The 26,899-nt window shown below is 37.6% G+C and overlaps 1 protein-coding gene across 1 annotated transcript in view; it reads left to right on the top strand.

Moving 5' to 3' along the window:
* The window catches only part of SAMSN1 (SAM domain, SH3 domain and nuclear localization signals 1), a 217,368-nt gene that overhangs the window by 7,949 nt on the left and 182,520 nt on the right, over nt 1–26,899 (top strand). Inside the window, exon 2 of the mRNA XM_060149064.1 lies at nt 13,440–13,518. The gene's annotated coding sequence lies outside the window, so the exon portion shown is untranslated. The remainder of the gene's footprint in view (nt 1–13,439; nt 13,519–26,899) is intronic.

Raw genomic sequence — 26,899 nt, 5'->3', positions numbered from 1 at the left:
AGTACCATCTCTTTAGCATGTGATGCTGGTGGGCATTTAAGAGCGAATGTCTTTTGGCTACCTGAAAATGTAGATAAGGTATTTAGGAGGGTCTGAATATATAGGATTTTGGAGTCATTGGCACATAGGTAGAAGTTGAAACCATAGGTAGGATGATTCAGGAAAAATGGATAGAATGAGAAAAGAGGGCCAAAGTAGGAATCTTGGGGAGTCCAGCAGTAAAGGTGCAGGCAGAGGAACAGGTGGCAGCAAAAAGAGAATAAACTACATTCTGTCCTAGAATTCATGAGAATTCAAAGGAAGTAGAACTAAGTCAAAGGCTGAGGATAAATAATGTTTCACTAGAGTAAGAGACCAAAAGTAAAATTGCTGTGCAGTGAGAAGTGAAAAAAGGTAGCGCAAGGAGAGACAGAAACTGCAGCTCATTCTAGATTGCAGCAGTATGGGAAGGAGACACATACCTTCAGGATCAGCAAAGTGAGAAGATGCATGTTTAGTGTGAAGATGAGTTACACAGGCTTGCAAGCTGAAAGAGAAGAGTCACCGAGAGAGGATATATTGAAGATGAAAAAGGAGGTGAACGTTCACAAGGGCTTGGAGGACACAGTAGAATGGAAAATCCATGAGGAGAGGGCCTTCATCTGTTTTGGTTAACACTGTATCCCCAGCTTTGAATATTCTGACACTAGAAGGCACTCGATAAGCAGTTATTGAAAGAACCCATGAAGAGAGGAAAAGGGAAGGGAGGGGAAGATGAAATCGAGAATACAGATAGAGGTGTTATCTTTGGAAGGATGAGGAACATGCAGATAATGTAGGGGGTGGAGTTTGTGACTGATGGTTGCTATTTTCTCTGTGAGGTAGGAGGCTAGGCCATCTGTTAAAAATGAGTGGGCAAGTCCAGCTAAGTGATTTCAGGAAGAATGATAAAGGTTTGTAACGTTACTGGCATAAATAAATATAGTTATTTACTTAAGATGAAATTACTGGACAATTCTAACAATGCACAAATTGTGAGCATAAATTCATTCATTTGAGATTGTTTAAAGAAAGATTTACAGAACACAAACTACTGGACCACAGGATATATTTAATCTTTGGTAAGATTAAGGTTTAAGCTTAAACCCTGAATATAAATTTGTTTTCAGATTATTTAGAGCAAAGTTGGCTGCATGTTTTATATATTATACAATTTCAGACACTACAGCAGTCTTTCTCCATGAACTGTTTTTTTTCCTTCCAGTTTTATTGAGATATAATTGACATACAGCACTGTATATGTTTAAAGTGTACTTTATCATTTGGAAAAAGAAATAGTCGTTAATTTTTTGGATTCAGCTAACAAGTTTTAAATAATGCCTTTTATGAAGAAAACATAAGTGAATAAATTCTATGTGAACACTTAAATAAATATTACAGTGAGAGACTGGCTCTGAATTGTAGATTTCATAATGTTGACCATAACGAAGACTCTTATGGCAATAAAGAGCTGTTTGCTTGGTATTTTAATATACTGTCAAGGTGTGTACTTTTGCTTAATTACCCTTTTCCAGACTAGATCCATATAACCTTGGGCATGCCTTCACTCATTCCTTCAAGGAATTTTTACTGAACACTTTCAGAGTGTTGGGGACATAGTGAAGACCAGAATAACATGCTTTTCCTGACCTCATAGAGATGAATAAATGAATATTTTCATTAGCCTCACAATGAGCTCTTCCCAAATTTTCTACATGAACCACAGACTCCTCCCTCTTCACAATTTTATTAAAACTCCATGCTGAATTGGGCTAACCAGTTAATTGCCCATATCTCATTTTGCCATGATCATATGGGAAAAGCAGGGATGTGAGCAAGTCATCATTTCATTTGCTTGGAAGAGTATACTAATACCATGATTAAAGGTTTTATGTTGTGTGAAAGGCTGTGTGAGAGAAGTGGACAGTGGAACCCATGTTTGCTGTGTAAGTAGCAACATTTTAAAATATGGACAAAACACATTTGACTTTTTAAGTACAATGATCTGCAGTATACATATGCTTTGGGGTTACTCTCCATTAGGCTGGGGCATTTCAGAGGTAATGCAATAAATGTCATTATCTGTGGAAGTCCCTTTGTTTATCATTGTATTATGATTTATATTGGTAGTGGGTTCTCTGAGGACAGAAGCTCCTCCAGGGAGATAAAATTTGAATCTTAGCTTTAACCACATATTTTTCCCCCTAATATGGAGTGGCTCTGGAGTTTCATGCTTCAGATAGGAGTTGAACGTTTTAATTTATAATTTTATATTATTATTAGACAGCAGTGAGTTGAGATTAGGAAATCTTTATTTTTCAGTCACTGTATGAAGGTAAATATTTCCTACTGTAAGAAGCCATATTTGCCAAGATAATTTAATTTTACAATGATTATTTATTTTTATTTATTTATTTTTTTTGCGGTATGTGGGCCTCTCACTGTTGTGGCCTCTCCCGTTGCGGAGCACAGGCTCCGGACGCGCAGGCTCAGCGGCCATGGCTCACTGGCCCAGCCGCTCCGCGGCACGTGGGATCTTCCCGGACCAGGGCACGAACCCGTGTCCCCTGCATCGACAGGCGGACTCTCAACCACTGTGCCACCAGGGAAGCCCCTACAATGATTACTTTTTAAATCATTAAACTGTGTATATAAATAAAAATAAGCTATAGATTAAAAGGTCCTTTCATATTTATAAATAAAGTAAGGAAATTCTTTTTTGGTGAATGTTACAAATTATTTTTTTATTGTGGAAAAAGACACATAGCTTGAGATGTATTCTTTTTACAGAACTTTAAGTATACAAAACAGCATTGTTAACTATAAGGACAATGTTGTATAGCTGATCTCAAGAACTTTTCCATCTTGCATGACTGAAACTCTAAATCTGTTGAACAGCAATTCTCCATTTTCCCCTTCCACCAGCCCATGGCAACCACTATTCTTCTTTCTGTTTCTGTGAGTCTGACTATTTTAGATAGTCATATAAGTGACTCCACTACATAAAAGTGGAATCATGTATTATTTGCCCTTCTTTCATTGGTTTATTTCACTTCGCATAATGTCCTCAAGATTTATCCACGTTATTGCATAGGACAGCATTTCCTTTTATTCTTATAGCTGAATATCAATATTCCACTGTGATATATATATACGTGTGTGTATATATATATATGTGTGTGTGTGTGTGTGTGTGTATATGTGTGTGTGTGTGTGTGTGTGTGTGTGTGTGTGTATATATATGTACATTTTCTTTATCCATTCATCTGTTAATGTATATTTAGGTTATTTCCACCTCTTGGCTATCGTCAATAATGCTGCAATAAACAGGGAGTGCAAGTATCTCTTCGAGATTCTGATTTCAGTTTTTTGGATAAATATCCAGAAGTGGGATTACTGAATCATATAGTAGTTCTATTTTTAACTTTTTGAGGAAACTCCATACTGATTTCCATTGCAACTCACCATTTTACATTCTGACTAATAAGGGTCCAAATTTCTCCACATCCTCACCAACATTGGTTAGAGTGTGTTTGTGTTTGTGTGTGTGTGTGTGTGTGTGTGTTTATGTGTGTCTGTGTGTTTATAATGGCCATCCTAACAGGTGTGAGGTGATATTTCATTGTGGCTTTGATTTGCATTTCTGTGATTAGTGAGAATGAACATCTTTTCATACCTGTTGACCATTTATATATCTTCTTTGGAGAAATGATTATTCAAGTCCCTTGCTGATTCTTATTTATTTATTTATTTATTTATTTATTTATTTATTCATTTTTGGCTGTGTTGGGTCTTCGTTTCTGTGCGTGGACTTTCTCTAGTTGCGGTGAGCGGGGGCCACTCTTCATAGCGGTGCGCGGGCCTCTCACTCTCGCGGCCTCTCTTGTTGCGGAGCAGAAGCTCCAGACGCGCAGGCTCAGTAGTTGTGGCTCATGGGCCTATTTGCTCCGCGGCATGTGGGATCTTCCCAGACCAGGGCTCGAACCCATGTCCCTTGCATTGGCAGGCAGATTCTCAACCACTGTGCCACCAGGGAAGCCCCCTTGCTGATTCTTAAAATCAGATTTACTTACTTATTTTGGCTGTTGAGCTGTCAGAATTTCTTATGTATTTTGGATATCAACCCCTTATCCAATATATGGTTTGCAAATATATTCTCCCATTCAATAGATTGTATTTTTACTTTATTGATTCTTTCCTTTGCTGTGCATCAGCTTTTTAGCTTGATTTAGTCACATTTTATTGTTGTTGCCTGTGCTTTTGGTGTCATATCCATGAAATCATTGCCAAGACCAATGTCATAAAAAGTTTCCCCTATGTTTTCTTCTAGGAGTTTTATAGTTTCAGGTCTTACATTTAAATCTTTAATCTATTTTGAGTGGATTTTTGTGTATTGTGTAAGATAAAAGTTTCATTGGTATCTGTGTCCATTTTTTGGCCAGTACCATACTGTTTTGATCACAATAGCTTTGTAGTATAGTTTGAAATCCAGATGTGTAATGCCTTCAGCTTTCTTCTTTCTCAGGATTGCTTTAGCTATTCAAGGTCTTTTGTGGTTCCATACAAATTTTAGTATTTTTCTATTTCTGTGAAAAATGCCACTGAAATGTTGATAGCAATTGAATTGAAACTATAGATGGTTTTGGATAGTATGGATATTTTAACAATATTAATTCTTTCCATCTGTGAACATGGGATATCTTTCCATTTATTTGCGTTTTTTTTTTCATTTCTTTCATCAAAGTCCTATAGTTTTCATTGCACAGATCCTTTACTTCCTTGGTTAAATTAAATTTATTCCTAAGTATTTTATTGTTTTTGATGTTATTATTATAAATGGGATAGTTTTCTAAATTACTTTTTCAGGTATTCTGTTGTTAGTGTATAGAAATGCCACTGATTTCTGTATGTTAAGTTTATATCTGCAGCTTTACTGAATTTGTTAATTCTAACAGTTTTTTTTTCATTGAGTCATCAGGATTTTCTATATATATGATACATCATCTGCAAATAATGACAGTTTTACTTCATTTCCAACTTGGATATTTTTAATTTATTAATCTTGTCTAATTGCTCTAGCTAGGACTTTCAGTACTATGTTGAATAAAAATGGTGAGAGTGGGCACCCTTGTCTTATCTTTGATCTTGAAGGAAAAGTTTCCAATCTTTCCCCATTGTGTATGATGTTCGCTCTGAGTTTGTTGTACCTGGCCTTTATTATGTTGAGGTACGATCCTACTCTACACAATTTGTTGGGTTTGTTTATTTATTTATTAATTTTTATTAAAAAAGATTTATTGGAACATAGTTGATTTACAGGGTATATTTATTTTTTATAGTTTGTGTTTTAACCTGTATACCAGAATTAAAAGTGATTTACACACACCATTGAGTATTACAGCACTCTCTATTTGTCTAAATATCTACCTTTGCCAGCAATATTTATACTTTTGTATTGCTGTTAAATGTCCTTTTGTTTCCATTTGAAAGACTCCCTTTAGCATTTATTTTAAGCCAGGTCTAGTGGTGATGAATTTTCTTAGATTTTGTTTGTCTCGGAATGTCTTTATCTTTCTTTCATTTCTAAAGGACAGCTTTGCCAGGAATGATATTCTTGATTGGCAGGTTTTTCTTTGAGCTTTTTGTACATATCATACCACTCCCTCCTGGCTTGCTTGTAATGTTCCTGCTGAGAAATTCACTTATAATCTTTTGGTTCTGGTAGCAATTCCAAAGCTATGGGTGAGTGTGTGTTGTTGGGGGGGAGGGGTTGTTTCCCACACAGCAGCAAGTAATTCTTCAACACCAGTAGCATGTCTGAGAATTCAACTCAATTCTGACACTATCTACCTGGAGATAGCATCAGATCCCACAAATTAAGGATTCAGTTCTACAAGATCATCTCCCTCAACTTCAGAGGCCAGTGTAAGACCAGGTTATTACCTGTACTTCTGACTGACTGGCTATAAATCAAAGGTTCCCATGATCTCCTCAGGTTTGATTAATTTGCTAGAGCAGCTCATAGAGAACTATTTTACTTACTAGGTCACTGGTTTATTATAAAAGGATATAACTCAGGAAGAACCAGATGGAAGAAGCATAGAGCAAGATATGGGGAAAGGGTGTGGAACTTCTGTGCCCTTTCTGGGTGTGTCACTCTCCCTGAATCTACACATGTTCACCAACTAGGAATCTTCAAACCCCATCCTTTTGGGGTTTTATGGAGGCTTTATTACATAGGAGTGATTGATTAGCTCATTGGCCATTGGTGATTGATTCAACCTCCAGCCCCTCTCCTCTCCTTGGATGTTGAAGGGTGGGACTAAAAATTCTAAACTTCTAATCACATGGCTGGCTCCACTGGAAACCCCCATTCTTAGGGGTCCAAAAGTCACCTCATTAACATAAAAAAGACACCTTTACGACTTTCATCACTCAGGAAATTCCAAGGGTTTTGAGTGCAACATGCCAGAAACAGGGATGAAGACCAAATATATATTTCTTATAAGCCACAATATCACAAGTCTTATGGAGGTTCTCTTGTGTATGATGAGTTTCTTTTCTCTTGCTCCTTTCAAAATTCTTTCTTACTTAGTGTTTGACTTTCGAGAATTTGATTAAAAATATGTCTCTGGTTGGACTTCTTTGGATTCATTCTAGTTGGAATTTGTTAGTCTTCTTGAATCTGGTTGTCCATTCCTTTCCCAGATTTAGGATGTTTTCAGCCACTGTTTGTTAAAATAACTTTCTACCCCTTTCTCTTGCCTTCTCTTACTGAGATTCCCACAATGAATATACTGATCTACTTAACAGTGTCCCATAAATCCCTTGGATTTTCTTATTCTTTTTCATTCTTCTTCTTCTTCCCCTTCTCCTCCTCCTCCTCCTTCTTCTTCTTCATTGTTGTTTTTCCTTTGGTTGCATAATTTTAAATGACCTGTCTTCAAGTTCACTTACACTTTCTCTGATTGATAAAATCTGCTGTGGAACCCCTATAGTGACATTTTCAGTGCAGGTTTATATTCTTCAGCTCCAAAATTTGTTTGGTTCTTTTAAAATATTTTCTATCTCTTTGTTGATATTCTCATGTTGTTTATGCATTGTTTTCTGGAGCCCATTAAACATCTTTATGACAGTTATTTTAAATTCTTTTTTCAGGTAAGTCATATACCTCTGTTTCTTTATGTTTGTTTTCTGTAGATTTCTTTTGTTCCTTTGATTGGGCCATGTTTCCTTCTTTCTGCATATATTTTATATATTTTTGTTGGGATTTTTAAATTTTTATTTAAGTTCTTTAAATAAATTTTATTTACTTAGTTAGTTAGTTAGTTTTGACTGTGTTGGGTCTTTGTTGCTGCACATGGGCTTTCTCTAGTTGCGGTGAGCAGAGGCTACTCTTCGTTATGGTGCATAGGCTTCTCATTGTGGTGGCTTCTCTTGTTGCAAGCACGGGCTCTAAGCACTTGGGCTTCAGTAGTTGTGGCATGTGGGCTCAGTAGTTGCAGAGCATGGGCTCTAGAGCACAGGCTCAGTAGTTGTGGTGTGTGGGCTTAGTTGATCTATGGCATTTGGGATCTTCCCAGACCAGGGATTGAACCCATGTTCGCTGCATTGGCAGGCGTATTCTTAACCACTGTGTCACCAGGGAAATCTGGGATTTTTGCACTTGAAAAAGTAGCCACCTCTCCCAGTCTTTACAGACTGGCTTCATGGAGGCTAAGACCCTCGCCAATTAGCCAACTGGAGATTCCAAGGACCTCTGAAACCTTTTTTCTGGGCAATATGACTTCTCTGGGCCTGTATGGACAATTTCTCAATTGTTGATTTCTTTTTCAGGAGTCTGTAATATTTTGACTGTCTGTGGCTCTGCAAGTTTTCTAGTTTTACAGAAGCAAGCCACCCAGTCCTCTTTATTGTCATTGCCTCAAGGCCTCAGGAGTATAGCAGCTCTCTTTCAGTGCTCTGAGTCAGATGCCAGTCACTTGGGCAGCCCTCTGAAAGCCACAACTCTGAAAACACACTCCACTCTTCTCCCTCCCTCCTGAGGAAGAAACCTCAAGTTATTCACCTTCTCTTGATCATGTTGTGCTGTGCCAGCTGTGGCAAGCCACCCGTCTCTTTCCTATGTTCTGAATGGTGCCCAGACATCCAAACTATGTTGGTTCCATCAGTGTTCCAAGTGAGGTGAGACAGAAACCAGTCTCTTGAGCAGTCCTCTAAAGAGCTGGAAAGCTGAACACATGCTCCACTCTTCTCCCTCCCTCCTGAGGTAGAATCCTAAGGTTGGGCTGCTTTTCCCAATTGCACTTAGCTGTGCTGGCTACAACAATCTACCCAAAGGTTTCCTTTGCTTTCAGTCGTTTCTAGACATATAAAATATACTGGTTTTGTCAGTCCTCCACCTGAGGTGAGACAGAAACCAGTTCCTCATGCAGCTCTCCAGAAAGCCAAAACATTGGAGGTATGGTCCATTATTCACTTTCCCTCTGAGGGAGTAGTCATGGGATGGAGCATTCTATCTTGGTATTGAGCTGTGCTGGCTTGAGGGAGAGGCTGATGCAAGTAAAGTGAAATTACTCTTCTTACTTATTTCAGTGTGGCTGTCCTCGGTTTTGTTCTCACCTGCTGCACTGCAACTTTTTAACTGGATTCTGGAATTCTCATAAAGGTATCCTGATTGATACATCATTGGTAAATCAGTGTTTCTCTGGGTAAACAAGGGCTGGGTCATCTTGCTGATGTCACTCCTTTTACAAACTATTTTGAAATGTTTCAATATGTTAATAATTCACCTTATTCAGATTGCTTGTGTCATCAAGAAACTCTGCATCAACAAGACTCTCACTTGAAAACATGTGGGTAGCCACTGGCATCAAATAGTCAAGAATCTACTCCTTCTGGAAAAAAATACTTTATTATGGATTATTAGTGTGTGCAATCTCTCACTTGTTACTGAAAAAGTCTTGTTGACATTGAACTACAGTTTATAAATAAGATACTAAGAGGCAAAAAGTGGGCTACACTATGGGTTCTTCACATGGAAGCTTTAATCTCAGAAATTTGGAGTGAGTACTCATTGTATTGAAGCATACCTTCCCCAGAAGAAGTTGGTTGGGGATTGAAGAAAGGGGGAAGACATGTCCTGGAGAGGGGATTTTTTTACATAGGGATGGTGGAGATCAGATTTTAGCAACATATTTCTAACCTTTCTTTAATGTGCAACATGGGATTTTGGTCATCATTTTAGTGTAAAAATTTCAATCTTATACCCAGAGAGACAGTATAGAAGGACACTTTAAAATTTTGTTTGTTTATCTTCTTTCTCCTTTGCTCTCTGTCCCCTGATATTCTCTATATTTATTTTCCTTCATACTTATCAATCTATTTGTTGCCATTTTTTCCTGTTGAATGTGTCATGCATTTTATGTTGCCCTTTATAAAGTGGCATGCATGCACTACTCACTAATTCTAGTTTATCTTTCTTCTCCAATGACCAGTGTGTTTTCTTTTTCTCCTTTACCTGACCCTCCTTTTCTCCTCTTTGGAAAAACTGCTTACTGCTTACAAGGAGTGCCTTGAATGCTAAGTCTATAATTCAAACACTGATTTTTAGACAGAATCCAAGGGTTGTATTTGAGGTTGACCTGACTGTGTTTCTGCTATATGCCACTGAAATAATCCATTGTTTATCACTATTTCATTGTGTTTTTATACAGTTTCATACTGCTTGGGTGTGATATGGCACTGTTAGCTTATCCACTTCAAAATTAACTAAGCCAGCTGGAGAAATGTAATTTAGAGGGGAAGCACATGGGTATGCTGACATCTTGAAGGTGCTCTGGGGGTGTCTCTTATGTTTCTTTATACCCTATATTCACCCAAATAAAGCATGAAAATTAAAACGTATATCCACACCCACTCCCTCACATATGCATAAAATATTTGCATTGTTTAGGTTTCACTGAAATATCAAGAAAATGAAAACAATAGTATATGGAGTTCTTTTAAATCATAGCAAGTGTGTGGTATTTAAATATATTCAAGCATGTTATGATATCTAAATAATATCTTGATGGTTATTTCCAATATTCCTTCGCATATTTTTGTCTCATTTTATTATCAAATATTGTATTTATTTAGTTCTCTCTTTCTGCCTCCCTCCTTTCCTTTTTCCCTTCCTTTCCTTTTTTCCTTCCTTCTTTTCTTTCTTCTACAAATACTTACTGAGCATCAGTTATGACCCAGAGATTTCAGTGATGAATAAGATAGGCAAGGAGATGTTGTATAGGTGAGACACACCCCATATAAAACACTAAATAGTGAAAGCATGATTTTCAACAGTGGTAAGTTTTATAAAGTAAAGTCATTGTTATATGATAAGAGATAGATGGATGATGGTGGGGTAACTATTTTCCTGTAGAAAGTCAAGGAAGATATCTTTGAGGTGGTAGTATTTGAGTTGACATCTAAATGATGAAAACCAACCAACCAAAGGAGGACCTGGGGCTCAGTGTTCTAGACAGACAAATAGCACATACGAGCTTTGTATGGTTTAAGGAACATAAAGCAAACCAGGAATGGTAAATGAGGGGAAAAGTGGAAAGACATCTGTTCAGAGAGCTAGGCAGGGCTCTGTTCATGTAGGGTGATGAAGGTCATGGGGAATGGGTTTGATTTTATTCTAATTGTAACAAGAAAATATTGGAGAGTTTTAAGCAGGGAAGTGATATGGTTTGACTTATGTCTTGAAAAAGATCATTATGGCTACTGAATAGCAAATGAGGAGGGCAAGGAACGGAAGTAAGAACTGGGAAACGTAAACACAAATGCACTAAAATGTTTTGTCCTAGACTACAAAGTAAGTCATAGAACTAGAACATTTTCCTTCTGACTCAAAGTCCAGTTCTCCTTATCATTTTATTAAATTGAAAATATACCTTTCGATTTAATCATTTTGTAGTTATTTTTCTATTGTTTTGTCCTCCAGACAAGATCTTCTCAGATTATTCTAGCAGTTACTAAATTATCCCTTAATTTATTCTTCTCATAGATTGACTTTGCTAGGTTATAGAAGCATGTTATACTGTCTTTATTAAGGTATACCCTTTAGTGAGGGTATGCTTTGTGCATGTGTTGTATCTTTAATTAAATGTAAAAATATGGTTCTAGGATAAAACTGAACAGATTAATACCTTTCCTGCTGAGAGAGGACATTAAGAAATAGGGCAGTAGTAGAGAAAAAAACTAATTTTTAGTGTTTTTTATCAATGGCTTCCACTGATTCCATTTAATTTTCCAGGGTAAAAATGATCACTTTTATAAAATAACACATCTAGGGAAGTGTGGGATAATTCATGCACAGTTTAAAAAGTGAAAATTTTAGATGAAAAATAGATATTACCTAACCATCCTAATTTAAAGTAGAACAGAATAAAACTGTTGCCAATATCCACAGTAAAAAAATCTTATTTTTTCCTCTTAATTTGCTTATTCATTCAACAAATCTTTATGGAGTAATTTGTGCGTGCCTGAGATGGATGCTCTCACAAATCTTTGACTTCCGAAGTGCTAATCTCTCTTGGTTTGTCCATTTCTTATTTCTTTGGATAATTTACTTTCCTGACATGTATTCTGGCAATTTAGTTATGATGTTCTTGCATATTTCTGCCAGATTGAACACTTTCATCGTGTTTCTCTCCTTTCAATCCCTTTCTCTGCTTCCCGGGCTCCTTATCCCGCACTCTTCTCCCTTTGTTAGGGTCACTTGATCTTGCTTGCGTATTCTAGCCCCATACATTCTTTGTAACTTGATCTGCCTTTAATCTGGGTATACTTAAGGGATCTTCTTTTTTTTTTTTATTTTTTTTTATTTTTTATTTTTTATTTTTTTTTTTGCGGTATGCGGGCCTCTCACTGTCGTGGCCTCTCCCGTTGCGGAGCACAGACTCCGGACGCGCAGGCTCAGCGGCCATGGCTCACGGGCCCAGCCGCTCCGCGGCATGTGGGATCTTCCCGGACCGGGGCACGAACCCGTGTCCCCTGCATCGGCAGGCGGACTCTCAACCACTGCGCCACCAGGGAAGCCCTAAGGGATCTTTTTTGAGTAACTTGCAGGAGACAACAATAAAAGTCAATCTTACTACTAGTTCTGCTTGTGGTTCCTTTGTTTTCAAGTTCTAATGACAATGCTATTTTCAGTCACTAGTTCTCCACTTGAAATCCTTTTTTTTCTCTCAGATAACGACACATTGTGTTAGGCTAGGAATCCTAGCCTTGAACCATAATTCTACCTCTGGGTCAGACTTCTCTGCACATTGCTTACTTTGGACACTTCTGTCTCTGTGTTTGCTTCATCCCATAGTATACTATCACCCCAGGTGATGGGACATTACCTCCTGCCTGTGTAAGCCAAAAGAGATTCTAACGTCTTTCCAGACATCCATCTCCTATTCAAAGGAACTCACTACAATCTACTTGTTTTCCCACTACCTCACAATACATACACTGACATCTCTAAGGTCACAAATAATGTTCTATTTAGCATATCCAATGGGCATGCATCAGAGGTAACAGTCTGTTTTGATTTTTTGCACACTTGTCTTCTCTAACCCAGTGTTTTGCTGGTTCTCCTCTCTTCCCTGCTTCTTCCATGGGCTTATTGCACATGACTTATCCTTTAAAGTCAGTGTTTCTCGGGATTCTATCCCTGACTCATTTGTCATTTTAAATACTCAGGGGGTGATCTTATCCGTTCTCTTATTTTAATCCATATACCCCAGCTTTAATCCTCATGCTCTAGATTCATATATCCGACTTTCTGTCAACCACTCATCATCACCTTGATCCTAATATTTCAGAAACAGAACGCATCAGCTTCTCTCAAAATTCCTCCTCTTTCTAAACTACCTGTTTAATCATCTTCATCTCCCACAGTTCCGTATCTACACAGTCATAAGTTGATAATTTTAATGCTTAAGTACTTCTTAACATTTTCAGCTTCTTTCCCTTTTATCTACGCTACCTCAATTCTGGCTGGACCATCAAAACAGTCTTCCTGCTTCTAGTTTTGTCACCTTCAAGCCCATCCTCTGAAGAACTGACAAAAAGCTGCTATTTAAGATGTCAGTAACACTACATCAGGCTGTTCCTCATTATCTACAGACTAAATTTCAAACTGCTTTGACAATACGTACAAGTCATCCATGATCCAGCTTCATCCCCCTGGAACTCTGGTTCAGCGACGCTGAATTACTTGCAGTTTTCTATAACTTTTTCCTCATGTTTGTGTCCTTGGTCCTGTGGTCTATTTACCTGGAGATTTCTCTTCCCCTACCTGGCTGATCTCCCCCTTTTACCTGCCTCCATGGCCAGCTATCTACTATTCATCTTTAGTTTAATGTCATTTTCTCCATTTCTTTTAGCATAACCACTATAACACTGGCATTCCTGTTCAACCTCCCTCCGCCGTGCTGAGTTAGATGTCCTTCAGCTATACTCCAGGTACTGTGTGCATATCTGTATTGTCTTTTTTTTTTTTTTTTTTTTTGCCGTACGCGGGTCTCTCACTGTTGTGGCCTCTCCCGTTGCGGAGCACAGCCTCCGGACACGCAGGCTCAGCAGCCATGGCTCACGGGCCTAGCCGCTCCGCGGCATGTGGGATCTTCCCGGACCGGGTCACGAACCCGCGTCCCCTGAATCGGCAGGTGGACTCTCAACCACTGTGCCACCAGGGAAGGCCGACTCTTAAATTAAGTAAAAAAAAAAAAAAGAAAAAATCAAGGGATGAAAGAGGAATCATGAGATCATTCAACCATTTCATAAGAATTGAATAGGGAGAACACAAGAAAAGCATAATGGGTCAAATCTACTCATGATAAACTAAGTTAACTGCATGGTTTTGAGCTTTTTGGAAATGTCAAAATAACTACATTGTTGTGTATCACATTATCAGTTGGAAAAATCTAGCATTAAGGAGTAACCTCTTGGAAGTGAATTTTCAAATAAAAACTAGTATTTTAATACAAAAGGATAAGAGAGGCGTATTAGGAGATGGATATGGTCAACCTATTTCAAGTCTGTTTCTTCATTTTTTTTTTCATTTAGTCATTCAGTGTATTTATTTGAGTGTCTCTTAGTTATTAATGACCTTTTTTCTATATTTTGTTGAGCTATGTTAAGTTTTTTAACTGGTTTTACTTCATGACTTTAAATATTTGAGGTAGGATGTACTAATTGGAAAGGGGATTTAAGTATGTTAACTGGATAAAGCACTTGTTAACTTAACAAATATAGCCCACCTGGCATACAGTGAAAACAGTAAACAATAAAATATTTCAACCAATGAAAGTGACTTAGATCAGCGGAAGTTGGAGAAAAAGCACACATGGAATTATTGTTTATAAAAAAATTCTATAATTAGATGAAATAAGCATTTTTTTCCCCTGTGGAATATCTGTTAAGACATAGGTATAGTTTTATCATGTAGATTTATTCTTTTCAATGGGAATTTTGAGGAAATTTTAGCTAGAGCACAAGCAGGAAGGTAGCAGAAGCTTCTAGGAACTTGAGCTAACAAGAGTACCTTTTGTTTATAAAATGTGTACTCTACAAAATGAGTTCACACTTATGGTCTCAACAACACTCTGAGGTAGGCAATAAGAAAGCTAAGCCAGTGATTTTAATTAGGGGGAGCAGCAGGGGGTAATTCAGCAGTTTTAAAATTGTATTCTAGATCAGTGCTTCTCACGTTTACCTTGCACACATACCACCTGGGGAACGTGTCACGTGTTAGATTCTATTTAGTGAGCTTGGGGTGGGGCCTGAGATTCTACACTTCTACTCTGCTCCCCAGTGATGCTGATGGACACTTTTAGAAGGGGTTTTGGAAGTTCTAGGACTGAGTTTGTACTGCCTCAGGGCTAAGATGGAAGGTGTGGAGAGGTCCAGTGGAATCCTTGAGGTCTGGCATCACTGTGATCTGATCATATGTTGAAGTTGAATGTTGGATTTTATTTGAAGAACATCTTTTGGTGCTAATTTTGTTTTCTTAACCATTGGTTTCAAAGTATTGAAAAAAAACCCCACTAAGCTTCCATTATATCTCTAGAAGTGTGTATCATTAATCGCTCAGGATGTGTTGCTCTTCTCTAAAGTAAGTGAAATCAAACACAAAAATCTCCAATGTAACTGCAATTCTTTAACTGATATTATTTTTTATAGTGAAACTGCTAGCAAGTGGTAAAATCAGAGGTTGGATCCAGATCTTCTGGGTCCAGGGATCTTATTGCTATACCATATGTTTATTCAAATATTTCTGGAGACTGGGAAACAAATATGGCCCTTTTGTTCATGGTGAGTAATGGAGGAATCATTGGCTTTGTTAGAGGATTTCATTTAAAAAATTAGAAAGCAATAGTGCATGTTGGAAATGACCATGTGATGAGGTGGGAGAAAGACCTGCCCCTTCCTATTTATAGGTTATTCTTGAGTATCTTGGGAAATAGTGGATTAATTGGTCAGAGAATTTACAACTGGAAGGGATATGGAAGATTTTCTAATTTGAACATATTGTTGCAGTCACAGAAGTTAAGTAACTAGTCCCAACGTCACTCAGTGGCAAAATTTGAACTATGCCTTGGATCTCCTGATTCTTATATGAATATTTCTGCACTTCTTTTTTTTAATCTTATAACAAGCCTCCTACCAGTACTGATAAAGTGAAGCCATTGTGGTGGATTGAAGATATCACACATTTGGTTTCTACCTTCATGCCCCGCCTCCAACTCCCCTGCTAGACATTATTTGATGAAGATGATATAAATAGGAACAAAGCAGTAGATAGTGGGACAAACAGAGACCAAAGAATATACCCTGGGGAGCTGAGCGCCAACCAAATTTCATAAATACTGTTTATTATTCACTGTAGAAATGGCCTTTATTATGCATGCTTCAGATTCTTTGGTGTTAGTGCATTCTGGTGCAAGAACCCCTTGCTGGGATACTGGGTGAAAGGTAGAATTTCATGACAGGGTGATATGAAGCCATGGTTAAAATAGGTGATAACACTGAAGAAGATTTCATGAGTACAACAAAATATTTTGGATATCCAAAACCAAAAATATTTATTAATATACTTATTATTTTAGCAGAGTCGTCAGTATTTATTGAGAACTTATATGGTAGACTGTTCTAAGTGTTTTATACATCTTATACATTTAATTCTCAAGTGCATGCAGTTTCAGGTTTGTGTGTTGCCAGAGTGATAAATAAATGAGATGGAAAAGATAGCCCACAAATAAGCTTCTGCCACTACGAGATTGAATTTTCATTGAATTTATAGTTGTTCGACTTAATGCACCAAATCTTCTGATTTCTTGGGCATCCTGTGGACACACATCTTGGCCAAGTCACTTTAGAGCTCTCCCCTTTTGTTTCATCTTGTGATGTAGAGCCTTCAAATGACTCTGAGGCCTGCTCTTTTCTCTTTAAGTTACCTAGAACTATTTAAAACATATCAATATTTTCTGTTTCTGTTCTCTCTCCATTCCACCTTGGGAACAACAATTATAAACAGTACACCTGAAACTAGTATAATATTTCAAGTCAACTGTACTTCAATAAAATTTTTTTAAAAATTAAAATATAAGTGTAAACTATAAAGAAACTCTTATTTTAGGTTCACTAATTCTCAGTTCAGTACTTTTGACACTAATAGTTGAAGTGGTCTAGATTTTGCTGTGTCTTTTTTTGTCATTCCAGGCGTTTAATTTTTTGTTTCTTATAGGAACATCAGGTTCATTTTAAGGGATCAAAATACTTGCTTTCTTAGATATACCCTTAAGTTTCCCTTCTAATCCATTGTTGATATATCAGCTATAAATGTTAAACCTGAAATATCTACTGTATGTTTCCTCTGGAGGAAAGAGTTCTATGAGGTTAATAACCACTGTATAAAGTCCGTGACTAACTGGTCAATATGGGTGTGTGTGCGCGTGCGTGCGTGTGTGTTCTTTATGTCTAGTGTCCTGGATGTTAGGGAATGCCAGTCTTCCTTCCATCAAAGCCATTCTACATGGAGATGACATAGGATATGCCTGGGACTGGGGGTCATCTGAATACAGCAGATGATCCTATGCTCATGGGGATGGCATTCTAGTGGGAAGATATATCAATACATTATGGCTGTAGGGATATGGGTCTCATTCTTCTTAGTCCTCTCGCTGCTTCAGTCTTCCTCTTTGATAATAAGATCTTCTATCTTCTTTGTGAAAATTTTCCTGAACACTCCAGAAATAATATTGGTAAGACTCATTCAAATATATACATTTGTAATTTTGGATTGTCATCTGCTTTTTTATGTGCAAACGTATTTTCTCCATAGCTAGATGTGATAACATTTTTACTCACAAAACTTCTGACACGAAATGTGTGGGTTTTTTCTTTCATCCAGCAACGAATTCTCCGATTCTCTGGACACAACCGAGTGTCCTACAATTCAAATTTCTGATACTAACTACAAAGAGTTAGCACAGGTCCCATAGCTTAAGGACTCAGTCCCATAGGACTGTCACAGTAAGTCTCAGGTTTCCATCTATACTTCTGACTCACTAGCTATAAGTTCAGGGAGTTCTCACAACCCCCTCCTCAGGTTCAATAATTTGCTAGACAAGCTCACAGAATTCAGGAAAATAGTTACTTACTATTAACAGTTTATTATAAAAGATACAACTCAGGAACAACCGAATGGGAGAAATGTATAGGGCAAGATATAAGGGAAGAGGCACAGAACTTCCATGCCCCCTCTGGGTGTGCCCCTCTCCTAGTACCTCAATGTGGTCACCAACCTGGAGGATCTTCAAACCCCATCATTTAAGAGTTTTATGGAGGTTCCATTATGTAGGCATGATTGACTAAATCGCTGGCCGTAGGTGATCGAACCCAATCTTCTTCCTTCCCAGGTGACCTGGGGTGGGACTGAAAATTCCAATCCTCTAATCACATGGTTGGTCTGTTTCGCAACCAGTCCCCACCTGAAGCTACTCAGGGACCTACCAAGAGTCACCTTATTAGTATAAACTCACATATGCTTGGAAGAAGCTTTGTGAATAACAAAATATGCTCTTATCATCTTTATCACTCAGGAAATTCCAAGGGTTTTAGAAAATCTGTGTCAAGAACTGGGGACAAAGATCAAATATATATTTCTCATTATCACACTAGATTTTTAAGGGCAAGGATTACTACACACATATTACTGCACACATATTCAGTTGCAATATATCTTTCATAGTGACATGTTAAAATGCCAAACCTAGCAACTTTCCTCTACATTTTAGAGTAGTCAAATTCCAAGCTGAGCTCACAAACAGGAAGGGTGAGAGGTGGAGTAGAGGTGAAGTTTTCAGAGTCACCGTAGTAAATTAAAGGTTCAAATAGAATCTGATAGGAACTTAATGATAGTGCTTAACTTAGAGTGAAACATGACTGCCGAATGCCCTTTGTGAGCCCACAAACACTGTTAATGTGCCGTTTCTCTGCATTACCTTTTGGACAGGACTTAACTCATACATTACTGTATAAATGAATCACAACTTTTATGTCTTGTTGTCTGTAAGGAAAACTTCCAGAATTGCTTTAAGTGTAGTCATCAGCTTACGGCTGTTATTGCTCAGCGCTCCAGAAGACAGAATTCCTATGGCTGCAGATTGGCAAGTTACCACCAGTCCACTGTGCTGTAGATGGGTGGACATTTAGCTTTCCTGGCATGGCTTGATTTAATCTACTGGCCAATCCACGCAATTAGCTTAGATCTCTTAGAGTCTCTCAACACTGAGAGAAATATAAAAGTCCCAAGAAAAAAATGCTTTATCAATGACTAGTTTCCCCCTCTCCCTATATTTCCACATTGTGCTGCAAATCAAGTAGACAAATGTAGAAATTCAAAGGCCCTTGTGATTTTTTGCTGTTTGGAATTTATCTCAGCAAATGAGGAGATGATGTCATATCACAGGGGAAGTGTGATGATAAGTGCGAGGACAAGTCATCCCTTAACAAGGGAAGATTAATGCGCTGTTCTAAAATGGAACTATTACATGTGCTGTTTACCCAAAAGAAGTATGAAAGTGAACAAATGGAGCTGTCAGACAAAGTGCTGATGACATACAAAATATTGAAATAAATAGCTGATGATGCACGAAGCATCGAAAGACACGTTGATACCCATGTAGGCTCCATTGCTCATTTATTTCCACATGGTTGTCCTCTTCTGACTGTGATAGAGCTTTTGCTCTGTTAATAGTCTTCCAGATGGGGTCTTCAGAGTGACAAGGGATCAGGGAGTTGGGCAATTTTCCATTGACTATAAAATAATAGAGATAAAAAATTAAAAGAATTCAGAAAAGATAAATCAATTACCATAGTTCGTAAGGAATTGTTTTTAGCTGAAAATTAATTAAATTAGTCATAATGATTGTGGAAGTGACTGGTGCTACTCAGAAGCCTGTTCCTTTTTCTATGCACAAAATACGAACACATTTCTCTGCATTCTTTGCCATTGAGTTAGGGCCACGTACCTAGTTCAGACAAAGACAATGGGAATGAAAGTGTTGAAAGTCATCTCCAGGTTTAGTGCCTAAAATCTCCCATGAGATTCTTCATTTGCTTACCCTGTATGTCTGGAAATGAAAGACTCCAAATGACAGAACCACACAATGGAAGGAACTCAGATGCCTGGGTCTCACTTGAAGGAGACAGGAAAGTTGCCCAATGCACAAGAATTTTCTTTGAGTAAGAAATAAAACTTTATTAACACTGAGATATGAGTGTTTGTTAGAGCAGCTAGCATTTCTATCATAATATAGTAATCAACTAAGTTTCATTCAAACTCACATTTTTATCTTAGATTATTTGTATGATCTACCATTTTAGATTCCTTCAGTTAATATAACTTTAATTATTCTTCCTACAGCTAAATTGAAACAAATCATAAGTATAATGCATTTCAAGAGGACTAGACAATGAATTTCATTTACAGAAATGGGACCTTAACACTCACTTGAGAGTTTTGATTTCTGTTTCTCAGAAATATCATACTTTCTTATCATTCAGATTACTCCTGTGTAAATACTTTTTTTGGAGTTTCTAGATCGTTTTGGCCTTTAAAATACAACAAAGTTAGAAATGAATGATCATTTTAAAACTACCTTTTATGGATATAGAAGGAAGTCATGAAAGACTTTACAATGGGTTAAGAAGATTGTTTATAAGCATATACTATGGGTTATCTTATTCTAAAATTCCACAGATTCTCTGTTCTTTCACTGTCTTTGAGCTATTTACAGTTCTTTTCATTGTAGATAACTAATAGCAATGTAAATGATTCTTGTCCACAGACATACGAATGAATTTTGCCCAGTGGAAATACAATTGCTATCCTTCTACTAAGCAATCCAGATGATAGCAGAGATTCTGTATTTTATCAGAATAATTTTCTGTGCTTTTTGTTGACTTGATTTCCTTATTATGCAAAACAACAAAAAAAGAAAGAACAAAGGTTCCTCACTTATGAAAGAGCTAAGGTTTCTACAGTCATGATTATTTAAAAATATTTTATTGTCACTTTACTTAAATAGGTAACAAAGTATTATTTCTCAGGCACTCATGATCTTATTTTAATCATGCTCCAGATCTCCTCTTAAAATGTTTTGATTTTAGCCTTCCCAAATTCAGGTCTTAAGTACAGAAAAAATAAAATAAAATTTTCAGCATTTCTTTTACTCTTAAGCTATATTTGGAATTTCCCAGAAATCCCCTGAAAAATCACAAAGATTTGTTCTTTGAGACACTAGAACTAATTAGTTTTGTTTGATATTCTACTTTATATGAATTGCATGGGGGAAGTTTTCAGGTTAGAAGAGATACTAGGTTAAGTTTGTAAAGGTAAATGTTATTAATATAAATATTTCAGAAATTGTATGCTTTGTATCAAGTCCCTGAAGATTTGTCAATGCCTTACTTTATATAATACATTTTTACCTCTGGTGAGACACTCATCAAAATCCTTATGCAATAATCTGTCTTATGTATTTATCAGGGCTCTAGAGTACTTTATGTGATGATGTTAAGCCACAACAATATAGCATCATCTGTCACAAATTTAATTATTGCCACAGCCTTACTTTTTTCATTTGAATCTGTTGAAAGAGACATGGGTTGCTTGTGCTCTTGGGTGTCTTGCTGGGAATGCAAAGATTTCAAGGCCCTGACCTCTCTTTCACCTGTGCCTGTTCTTGGGGCTGTGCTCTCATGAGTAATGTGGAGGAACAAGGTTCTGTTTCCCTCTGAGACAAAGATTAGCCTTGCTTACTGCTTGTGATGGAAGCAATGGATTTGCCCAAACTCAGTGTTCCTCAGGCTGTGATATAAACCCTCTGCATGTACAGCATCCATCTGGGCTCTTTCTGTCACCCCTGTGGGACTTGGGGACAAGGGAAACTAATGTAACTTTTTATGCCCATGCTGTTTTCTGTGATGTGATCAATAATGTCCTTTATCACTGACCAAGGAGTCTCATGTCTTCTGCCAGCATCCACAAAACCATAACAGGATATCTCAGGAGCTTGTAAGTAGAGTAAAATCAAATCCCATACCTCCCAAAAGTTAGCATCTTCTGGCCAGTGGTTCTTTTTTTTTTTTTTTTTTTAAATTTTTGGCTGTGTTGGGTCTTCATTGCTGCACGTGGGCTTTCTCTGGTTATGGTGAGTGGGGGCTTCTCATTGAGGTGGCTTCTCTCGTTGCAGAGCATGGGTTCTAGACACGTGGGCTTTAGTAGTTGCAGCACGTGGGTCTCAGTAGTTGTGGCTCATGGGCTCTACAGCACAGGCTCAGTAGTTGTTGCACATGGGCTTTGTTGCTCCATAGCATGTGGGATCCTCCCGGACCAGGGATTGAACCCGTGTCCCCTGCATTGGGAGGTGGATTCTTAACCACTGTGCCACCAGGGAAGTCCTAGGCCAGTGGTTCTTAATTGGAGATGAACATAAAACTTAGCCAAGGAGTTTTATACATTTTGAGTCCCTATTCCAGCCTTGTTGAAACTCCTTACTTGATATCCTTGCTATATTCTTTGTATGTCATGTATACTACCTCTCAGAATTATTTTATGCTATATCTTAAGATTTCTTCTCTTAAAAGTGCTCTTCCATTTAATAAAGTAGATATAACATTCAAAGACATCTTTGAAAATAGACTTAATCATTACTCAGGAACTATTTTTTGGAATGGCTTTATTTTTCATGTCACAGAAACAATCATCTGCTGCTTTTCAATTGTATTATTCATATCAGAAACCTCATCAAATTTTCACATTTGAAAATTATCAGTAATAAATTAACCACAGCCATTAATTCTCTGTCATCTTCAGATAGTGTTTGTTTTATTCTGATGCTTTCATGGGGGCTCCACTATAAGCTACAGGGAAGAGGTTGTATCTTCAACAAAGAAGGAGAGTTTCAGAGTCTCAAGGAAAAAACCTGTACTTCAAAGTGTTCACATATCAGGGCTGATCTTACATTTTTTATAGCAAGAGTCAGTGATCTATGGCCTGCTGGCCAAAAATATCCACTGCATGTTTTTGTAAATAAAATTTTATTGAAACATACTCATGCCCAGTTATTTATGTATTGTCTCTGGCTGATTTTTTGCTACAATTGTGGAGTTGAACAGTTGTAACAGAGAACATCTGGCTTGCAAATCTTAAAATATTTACCACCTGAGTTCTCACAGAAAAAGTTTGCTCTCAGAATCTAACAGTGGATGGCTCTGGATTTTCACAGCTGCTTTTAGCTGAAAATAGATGGCTTCATGAAACAGGTAGCCCAAGATCCAGCAGATCAAGAATTAATTTAATAGATCTAAGTGAACTGATGAGGAATTTTTATTGTAGTAATTATTTTAGAATATTGTTGTCTTATTTTTCTATTTTCTGGGTAGATGAAGAAGTCCTATCTTCTTTAAAGCTATTTATAATGTACAACAATTTAGTAAATGCTGCTTGTGTAAACTAAAATGAAATGTCTTAAAATAATAGCTGATTCTCACTGACTTCCTAGAATTCCAAAGCTCTGAGTAAGTGTCTTTACTTTTGATGGTAATATAGTTATGTGTGTAGGTTCAATAGGAATCTGTTCTCTGTTCAACCAGATTATAATTGGACAAGTCAATTATGCAACCAATGCCTCACCTGAAATGTCACTTTTGAAAATAAAGTACATTTGATCAAATATGACAAGTCGCCTTTAAGAAGTTGATTTTACATATGGAACAAATGGCTACAAAGCCCCCCCAGGAATATTGGCTCACAAGGTTCTGGTCTTATAGGTGGTAAGATGGTCTCTTTCTTACAAGGCAGGAGACAAAAATTAGGGGGCCCTCAGAATAGAGGAATTCATGCAAATTTATAAGGTACTGAAGGTGAAATATGGAGTAGATGTTTTCTTGGGCTTGTTTTTCTAGTCTTATGAGAACAAATGAAATGTTTATTAAGGTTCAATCAGAGATTCCTATGGAAACTTTCAGACAGAAATTAAGTTTAAGACCTCAGCGGTTGTTTGATACTATACAGCTGTAGATTTGTAGATTGCAAGGCAATCTCAAAGAGGTTCATTAGCATTCTTGCTGCACCTGTGTAAATAATCAGGCCAAAAAGAGTGGGAGCAGTCTTTTATGTGATCAAGAATAATCCTTCTTTGAGATAATTATGATCTTAAAGTGGAGGGTGATTGGAGACTGTATTAATGTCCTATTGTTTCTGTAAAAATATTATCACAAACTTAGTGGCTTAAAATAACACAAATTAATTATCCTATAGTTCTGAGATCAAAAGTCAGAAATGGGTCTCACCAACCTAAGAGCAAGACGTCAGCAGGCCTGCCTTTCTACTGAAGGTCCTGGGGAGAATATGTTTCCTTGCCTTTTCTGGTTTCTAGAGGCCACCTGCATTCCTTAGCTCATGGTGTCCTCCCACCATTTTCAGAGCCAGCAGTTGCATCAGTTGGACCTCTGCTTCCATCATCACATCTCCTTCTCTGATTCTGATTCTCCTGCCTCTCTCTTTTATTACAAGGATCCTTGTGATTGCAATGAGCCTACCTGGATAATCCATGACTATCTCCCAACCTCAAGATCCTCAATGTAATCACAATTGCATAATCTCTTTTACCAAACAAGGTAACATATTCATTGGCTCTGGGGTTAGGACATGGACATCTAGGGATGTCTCCCACAGAGACAACAGGAAAAAGTGTGAAAAACTTTGAAATGGGCTGAAAACTAAGTGTTGCCTAAACACATTCTTTCAGGTCACCTGATTCTACAGCATTTCTGCAACTTTCATTGCTTTTAAGATTTTTAACAACCCTTTAAATTGCAGATAACTGCTACCAAACAGATGATTGTGGAATATAGATATAAATGTGTTTGTCCTGTGGAAATACAATTGATTTCCTACCACCACCACCACCACCACATTCTCAATGGAATAAGCCAGTTTTATAAATACGCTTCAGGATTACTTACTACTTATAAAAGTTTAGTTCTTTGAAATCTCCTTTTAACTATGGGCCTTTTAACTATAGGACTTACCTAATAGATACTGAAATTAATTATAACATGGCATATATTACCATAGGAAAGTACTGGCATGAGAGTAGACAGATAAATAGAAAAGGTTATGTGGGCAAAAACAGATCCCTAAATATATTAAAATTCAACATTTGATGAAGATGATGTCATAAATTAAGTTGGGAAGAGAGAGATATTTCAAAAAAGAGGTAGTAGAAATTGGCAAAATTTGGTGGGGGGGAAATACATTGCAGAGCCTTTTCATATACTATATGTCAAAGTAAATTCAGATGGTTTAAATAATTAAGTGTAAAATAAAACCCAGAAAAGCTGGTGAAGGCATGACAAACTGTCCACAGATTTAATTTTAAAAGGTAAAATACAAATTACAATGAGATATCACCTCACACCTGTTAGAATGGTTATTATCAAAAAGACAAGAAATAACACATTTTGGTAAGGACATGGAAAAAAGACAAGTCTTGTGCACTGTTGGTGGGAATTTAAATTGGTACAACCATTATGGAAAGGAGTGTGGAGGTTCCTCAAAGAATTAAAATAAAGAACTACCTTATGATCCAGCAATTCTACTTCTGAGTATTTATCTGAACAGAATGAAAACATTAACTCAAAAAGATACGTGCACCCCCATGTACCCAGCAGCACTATTTATAACAGCCAAGATATGGAAATATCCTAAGTGTCCACTGATGGATGAATGGATAAAGAAGATGTGAGATAGATATATACTATACATATATAGCTGGCCAAAGCATTAGTTTGGGTTTTTCTGTACCAACTTATGGAAAAATCTGAACAAACGTTTTCGCCAACCCAATATATACCATAAACTATTATTCAGCCATAAAAAAGGATGAAATCATGGACCTTGAGGGCATTAAGCTTAGTGAAAGCAGTCAAATAGAGAGAAGACCTTCAAGATGGTGGAGGAGTAAGATGTGGAGATCACCTTCCTCCCCACAAATACATCAAAAATACATCTGCATGTGGAACAACTCCTACAGAACACCTACTAAGTGCTGGCAGAAGACCTCAGACTTCCCAAAGCCATGTGGCTGACACGGCCTTGTTGCTCAGGCCAGGTGTTAGGCCTGAGCCTCTGAGGTGGGAGAGCCGAGTTCAGGACATTGGACCACAAGAGACCTCCCGGTCCCATGTAATATCCATCAGTGAGAGCTCTCCCAGAAATCTCTGTCTCAATGCTAAGACCCAGCTCCACTGAACAACCAGCAAGCTCCAGTGATGGAAAACCATGACAAACAGCTAGCAAGACAGAAACACAACCCCACCCATTAGCAGAGAGGCTGCTGAAAATCATACTAAGTTCACAGACACCCCAAAACACACCACCGGACATGGTCCTGCCCAGCAGAAAGACAAGATCCAGCCTCATCCACCAGGACACAGTCACCAGTCCCCTCCACCAGGAAACCTACACAACCCACTGAACCAACCTTACCCACTGGGGGCAGACACCAAAAACAACAGGAACTACGAACCTGCAGCCTGCAAAAAGGAGACACCAAACACAGTAAATTAAGCAAAATGAGAAGACAGAGAAACACACAGCCGATGAAGGAGCAAGGTAAAAACCCACCAGGCCAAACAAATGAAGAGGAAATAGGCAGTCTACTTGAAAAGGAATTCAGAGTAATGATAGTAAACATGATCCAAAATCTTGGAAATAGAATGGGGATAATACAAGAAACATTTCACAAGGACCTAGAAGAACTAAAGAGCAAATAAACAACAATGAACAATGCAATAAATGAGATTAGAAATTCTCTAGAAAGAATCAATAGCAGTATAACTGAGGCAGAAGAATGGATAAGTGATCTGGAAGACAAAATAGTGGAAATAACTACCACAGAGCAGAATCAAGAAAAAAGAATGAAAAGACTTGAGGATGGTCTCAGAGACCTCTGGGACAACTTTAACACATCAACATTCAAATTATAGGAGTCACAGAAGAACAAGAGAAAAAGAAAGGGACTGAGAAAATATTTGAAGAGTTTATAGTTGAAAACTTCCCTAATATGGGAAAAGAAATAATCAAGTCCAGGAAGTGCAGAGTCCATACAGGATAAATCCAAGGAGAACCACAACAAGACACATATATATATATATTTTTTTCTTGTTTTTTTGTGGTACGTGGGCCTCTCACCACTGTGGCCTCTCCTGTTGCAGAGCACAGGCTCTGGATGTGCAGGCCCAGCGGCCATGGCCCATGGGCTCAGCCGCT

This window comes from Lagenorhynchus albirostris, chromosome 5 (genome assembly GCF_949774975.1).
Source record: "Lagenorhynchus albirostris chromosome 5, mLagAlb1.1, whole genome shotgun sequence".
Lineage (NCBI taxonomy): Eukaryota > Metazoa > Chordata > Mammalia > Artiodactyla > Delphinidae > Lagenorhynchus > Lagenorhynchus albirostris.
The sequence above is the reverse complement of the archived record's forward strand: the minus strand, read 5'-3'. Positions and strand labels throughout refer to the sequence as shown.